The sequence below is a fragment of the Saccostrea echinata genome, unplaced genomic scaffold (assembly GCF_033153115.1).
Source record: "Saccostrea echinata isolate AGI-Se365-2 ecotype Australia unplaced genomic scaffold, CSIRO_AGI_Sech_v1 ptg000025l, whole genome shotgun sequence".
NCBI classification, from domain to species: Eukaryota; Metazoa; Mollusca; class Bivalvia; order Ostreida; family Ostreidae; genus Saccostrea; species Saccostrea echinata.
In genome coordinates, this window is record NW_026889774.1 from 3156683 (window position 1) to 3163479 (window position 6797).

The following is a 6797-nucleotide window of genomic DNA, read 5'->3' on the forward strand; positions in this document are numbered from 1 at the left end:
GAAATTCATGGCCCCAGGGTCAGGAATTCTGGTGCTAGGGCGGAGTTCTCTGATTAATTCACCTAAAATTTTCTTCTTTGCTCCAGGGTATATATTTTAGCACACAAACTAGGTATATGGTTATGATGAAACAAGATGTGTTTGTGAAACACTGATGCCCCCGTATGGCAACTCATATCAAAGGTTAAACTTTTTCAAATGCAAATCAAATATGTTGATACCCAAAGTAAGGTCTTGTCTCGAGGAATATACCTTTGAAATATGAAAACCGTAGCAGCAACCATTGAATAGATATGGAAAAGGTTAAAGTTTTTCAAAACTAAGTCAATCATCAAGGTCAAGTTCAAATGGTCAAAAGTAATGGTGCCTAAGGAAAGACCTTCTAATAAGAAATACACATGTGAGATATGAAAGCCCTGTCACCAACCGTTGAAAAGTTATGGCCAAAATTAAAGTCTTTAAGACGTAGGTCAAACTCCAAGGTGAAAAGGTCAAAGTTGTTGGTATCCAAGGGAAGATCCTGTCACAACGATTACATAGGGTGAATTCACCATGCATCGGACACCCTCGTACTTCAACAAGTTCTAGCGATATCGCTACCGATCGAATATTATCAAAACACAGCTTAACATGTAGTACCGGTATGGGATTAAAATATAAATTTTTGACACAAATATATGCTATTTATTGAGAAAATATCACTAAAACCCGATTTTTTTTAAATGAGCCAGATTTCACCATGGATCGGACAATATTCACCATGCATCGGACAAACGGTATTTGAACCGGAAAAATGTCATAGCTTTATCTCGGTGCTTTAAAATTAGTGATCTTGAGATATTTTTATCTTTTATTTAAAAATTAACCTTCTAGTTAATTTTGATTGACTACATCGATCCACAAATGAGGAGAGATTTTAGTTGCATTACATCGCATTAGAAAGGCTTTATAATGCTATTTATATGTCAACTCGCGCCTTTGTCTTGTGGGTTATCATACTCTGGTTTGTAAAAATAAACTGAGTCCACTTCTAGACGTCATATATCCATAACTTGTATATTCACTAAAAATTTTGAGTTTTTAATTTCTATTTCCGCAAAAAACAGATGTCAGTTAGGTTTTGAATGAAAATGGAAGTCAGATTACCCATGCATCGGAAAGTGTCCGATGCATGGTTAATTTCTGTCCGATGTACGGTGAAATGAACATACTAGTAAAAAACAACTCTGAAAAAATTATACAAACATAGAAGTGAAATTTCTTTAAAAGTTCTGTAAAATTACCAATCATTGACAAATTTCACCTGAGGTCGACTCGCTCCATTGAAGTCTAATTAAAGAAAAACAACTCTAAAAATTTGCAAAATCATAAAATTCTGGTTACTCCCCTTTGACGATGACGTAACTTCAAGGCCATTCTCGGGATATTTTTATCGCAACATGATAATAAAAATCGGCATCAATAAAAAGTTTAAATCTTCAGCTTCAAGACAGAAACAAGTAAAAACACGGGAACACTCAATTTTAAAGAAAGTTTTTTGCTTGAAGTTGTCCGAAGCAAGGTATGTGTCCGATGCATGGTTAACTCACCCTATGTGAAGTATGAAAGCCATAGCACCAACCGTTCAAAAGTTATGGCCAAGGTTAAAGATTTGCAAAAGTAGGTCAGACTCCAAGGTCAAGGTCAAAGGGTCAAACTTGTTGGTATCCAAAGGATTATATATGTGAAGGATGAAAGCCCTAGCACTAACCATTCAAAAGTTATGGCCATGGTTAACATTTTTTCAAAAGTAGGTCAAACTCCAAGGTCAAGGTCAAAGGGTCAAAGTTGTTGGTATCTGAAGGAAGGTCTTGCCACAAGGTATACATAAATGAAGTTTGAAAGCCATAGCTCAACTGATCAAAAATTATAACCAAGGTTAAAGTTGGAAAAAATATTGCAAAAGTGGGTCAAACTTCAAGGTCAAGGTCAAAAGGTCAAATTTTATGGTACCCAAAGAATGGTCTTGTCACTAAGAATACACATGTGAAGTATGAAAGCCATAGCTCCAACCAATAAAAAGTTATGGGAAAGGTTAAAGTTTTTGCGGACAAACAGACAGGGCAAAAACTATATGCCCCCGAATCTTCGATTACGGGGGGATAAAAAGGCATCTTTACCTAAATTCAAATTGTTAATTTTATAGCCCCTGGGTCTGCTGGAGTTAAGATGGTACTCTATAAATTATGATGGGAAAATACAATTTTAATTTTTATTCTACTTTGAGATAATTTATTCCCCTTTGGTTATTCACATTTGATAATTAATCAAGAAAATAAAATAATTGATAGGTCACTAGAATAAAAGACTTATACAAGAATTTTAAGGTCCATACCACAGGCCTTTGGATATCGCTTAAATCCGACTTTAAAAAATTGGGATGCATAAAAACACCTTAATTTTTTTTAAAGCGATCTAAGGGCCTGTGGTCCATACACTAGGTCTTTAATAGAGTTTAATGGTCAGGTGAATTTTTCAATTTTCAATAAACATCAGACAAAAAATATTATACATTTTGTACTGTAAGTGACATTTAAATGTTGGAAGGGAGTAGTAAGGAATATGTTTGTTGTACTCGGTGAACAAGTATAGTGTCTTGCTGCAGCACTATTATATAATTCTATCATTAACTTGAATAGAAAACTGTTCTAGGGCCCCTTTTCATATCTGAAAAAAAGAAACTACAACATTCAACAGAAAGAAGACTGTATGTAGAGAATAATACATACCCTTACATACATGTTTGTGAGTTAAGTCTGTATTAAACATAATTTATTTAGGTGGAAACTAAAAACAAAGGAAAGTTCCAAAAGGAATAGAGACAGGTTCCGAAAGAGATGTATTGCAGATCTGTAATACACGGCTGAGGGATGCATTATATACGGTTTCTACAGTTTGTTTTTTTTCAGCTATAAAAAAGAGAGGGACTTTTGGTAGAAGAAAAATTTTAATTAATAATGATCAACTTAGTGTTAGAATATGTAGAATTAAAAATAAAGTGAAAATGATTTTCCTCACAAACAGAAAAATAATCATAAATGAACTAACACGTGTGGTTAATAAATGGACCTCTGGAAACGCCAGAGGTGGGATGAGATGCCTAAGAGGAGTAAGCGTCCCCTGCCGACTGGTCACACCTACCGTAAGTTCTATTGATAAGGCAGATGAAGTACTCCGTAGTGTATATAAACAATGACCTGCCAAATGGTTTTGAAACACGTCAGACAAAATACGACCCAATGATAGGCTGTATTTACAAACAAGGTCATTATAACGACCATACAATTTTCGAAAAGCTGAGTTTAACGAGGTTGTACAATATGCGAAAAACTTACTTTAAATGGGGCTGCTGAAATCCTTGTAACATCAACTTATTTGTCAATAGCTTGCCTCGGTTTAAAAATGATCGTATTTAAAACATGCTTTTGCGTATGGAATTAGTTGGGAGACATAAACACCATATGCAGGTGATGCTGGAATATTTCTTCATAAAAAAGGGACGTTGACGATGGAAAAAGTGAAGTCATCCCGTTTTTTTTTTACAGTTAGCTATTAGCTGGTTATTATCGTCCATAGTCAGTGAAACAGATGCGACAGACTCTGTAGTGTCTTTTATTTCGAGTTCAGTGGGGTTTATCGAGTCGACATATGAATGAAAGTGAGTATTATTGAACTATTGTACTTGTATATAGAATCAGAATGATTTTTAACAAAGAAAAAAATTGCACTTTTCATTGTGTAATATTTGAATTACACAATGCAAAGAGGCCGATATTTAATAATTATAATAAATGAAACAAACAAAGAACAAATACGAAACAAGAACAACCAAAAAAAACAGAAAAACAGGTTTGCAAAATTGAATAGAAACAATTTTATGAAGGACTATGTTTGGTGGTCGAGGAATATTTAGAAGAAAATTCATTTATTTAATTCAATATGTATGAACTTTGTTTCACGATATTATCATTTATAGTTTTTTATGTCATTGTATCCTATAGGAATATTTAAAATGTAGATTTCAAATGCTGTTAAAAAAATTCAACTTATTTCGAAAAAAAAATATAAACTGAAAAAGTCCAGATAAAACTAAATTTGTTTTTAGCCACCATATCTCAAAAAATGTATATCACTAGCTGATCCGGTTAACTTTAATTTTTTATTGCGTGCTTTGGCAGTTATAGTAGTAACACCTTACGGCACTGAATTCACGAAAGGATTGATTCATTATTAGAAAATATTTAATTGCTTGTTATGGCGTGTAAAACGTTGCATTATTATACTTTTTAGGTCACGTGAGTCACTCAGGCGACCTACTGCTATCTGTTTTCGTCCGTTGTTTTTTAATGTAAACTTTACATTTTCGACTTCTTCTCAAGAACCACTGGGCCAATTTCCACCAAACTTGCCACAAAGTATCCTTGGGTGAAGATGATTCAAGTTTGTTCAAATGAAGGGCCACGCCTTCTTTCAAGGCGAGATAATTAAGAATTAGTGTAAAATTGATTGTATCTTATAAAAATCTTCTCAAGAACCACTGGACCAGGTAAGATGAAACTTATATGGAAACATTCCCAAGTAGTGTAGACTCATATTTGTTAAAATCATAATCCCCAGGGGTAGGGTGGAGTCACAATGGACGATCAAAATTTTACATAGAAATACATGGAAAAAATCTTTAAAAATCTTCTTCTTCAGAACCACTGGGCCAAGAAAGATGAAACTTATGTGGAAACATCTTCAGGTTTGTTAAAATCATGATCCCCAGGGGTAGGGCGGGGCCACAATAGACAATGAAAGTTTTACATTGGAATATGTAGGAAAAATCTTGCAATTTTTTTTCCTCAAGAACAGCAAAGCCATAATTGGTTATATTTACATGGAAACATCCTCAGGTCGTAAAGATTCAAGTTTGTTCAAATCATGACTCTGGGGGTAGGATGGGGCCACAATCAAAGATTTACAAAAGCTTCTACTGTAAGTTTAATTTTTACTCCATTGATTGTTGTTTTATACTCAGGTGACCGTTAAGGCCCTTGGGTCTCTTGTTTGTTATTTCTATTCAAAAATTTTGTTATTCTTATTCTAAAACATATCATTCTTTTTCGATAAAATGTGATTCCTATTCGATTAGTTGTTCTTGTGATTAAACAATGTTATTGCTATTCGATAATTTTATTATCATTCCTAAGTTCTTAAGTTATTTTTCCTATTCGAAAACATGGGATTCCTGTTCGATAATTTTGTCATTCCTATTCGATAATTTTGTCATTCTTATTCGATGATTTATATTCTATAAACATGTTATTCCTGTTGAGAAAAAAAAAATCATTTCTATTCCAAAACATACAACTCCTATTCGAGAATCTTGTTATTCTTCATCGTATGGGAATGATTTGTTTTCGAATAGGAATAACAAGTTTATTGCGTTAAATCACATAATTGGCTATATTAGTATCGCTCCTTCGCCTTCGCACCCTCGCACTGTCGCCTTCGCATCTTCGCGCTTCGCCGTCGTATCTTCGCACTTTCGCTCCTTCGCCTTCGCAACTTCGCATCTTCGCCCTAAGGGAGAGAGTGCGAAGGTGCGAGTGGTCCCAGCGGAACACCATAATTGGCGGATAAGAATGGCAACGTTGTCGAATATGAATGATAAAATTATCGAATAAGAATCACATGCTTTCGATATGAATGACATGTTATCGAATAGAAAACATATGTTTTCGAATATATGAATGATATATTTTGGAATAGGAATCGTATTTCTTCCAATAGGAATAACAATTTATCGAATAGAAACTGACAAATTATCGAATAGGAATCATTTTTTCGAAAAGGAACAACAACTTATCGAATAGGAATAACATTTTATCGAATAGGAATGATATGTTTTAGAATTAAAATGATAAATTTTTAAAATGATTAATTCTTAGAATAAGAGTAACAAAAAGTATAATAATGCAACGTTTTACACGCCATACCGGGTACTTGTTTAGATGATATTTAGTACAAAAAATATTGCATTATATTAATGCAGATAGGTCATAAAATAATCTACGTATACGATGATACGCTGAAATTTAATATATATATATATATATATATATATATATATATATATATATATATATATATATATATATATATATATATATATATATATATATATATATATATATATATATATATAAACCTTTATAGCATACCGCACGCTTTCAGTTACTGACTTAGACAATATCTAAACTTTGCATGGCAAGAAAACTCGTCCGGTAAAGCTTTGGCTTGAACTCGATAAAAGTGTAATTAACGCTGATCACTGAAATACCCCTGAGAGTGATTCGAGACAACTGATGGCAACAGCTTTGTGAGGTGGATCTAAAGTTCTTCAACTTCCCTTGTTGAAGTCAAAACTTCTAAATGTTATTAAATATCATTTCAAGTTTTCATTGTTAGGTTTTTCTTTTTAAAATGCATATTTGGAATTTAATTTATGCTAGTCGTATTCAATTCAACCCACAGAATACGCATTTGAATTTTATGCCTATTATTTCAAGCAGTCCCGAACCCGACCTTCTCTAAGTTTTTCCCCATATTTATAAACAGTCTCACTTTTGAAGTCTTATCTGTTTCACAGGCTCTAAACTGATTATCTTAATTCATTTAAAATATGAAACAACCGAAATAAGAAGTTTATCAGAAAATCGGCATTTTTATTTTACACCAATCAAATTACACAAGCTATTTTCTACTCGATCGGC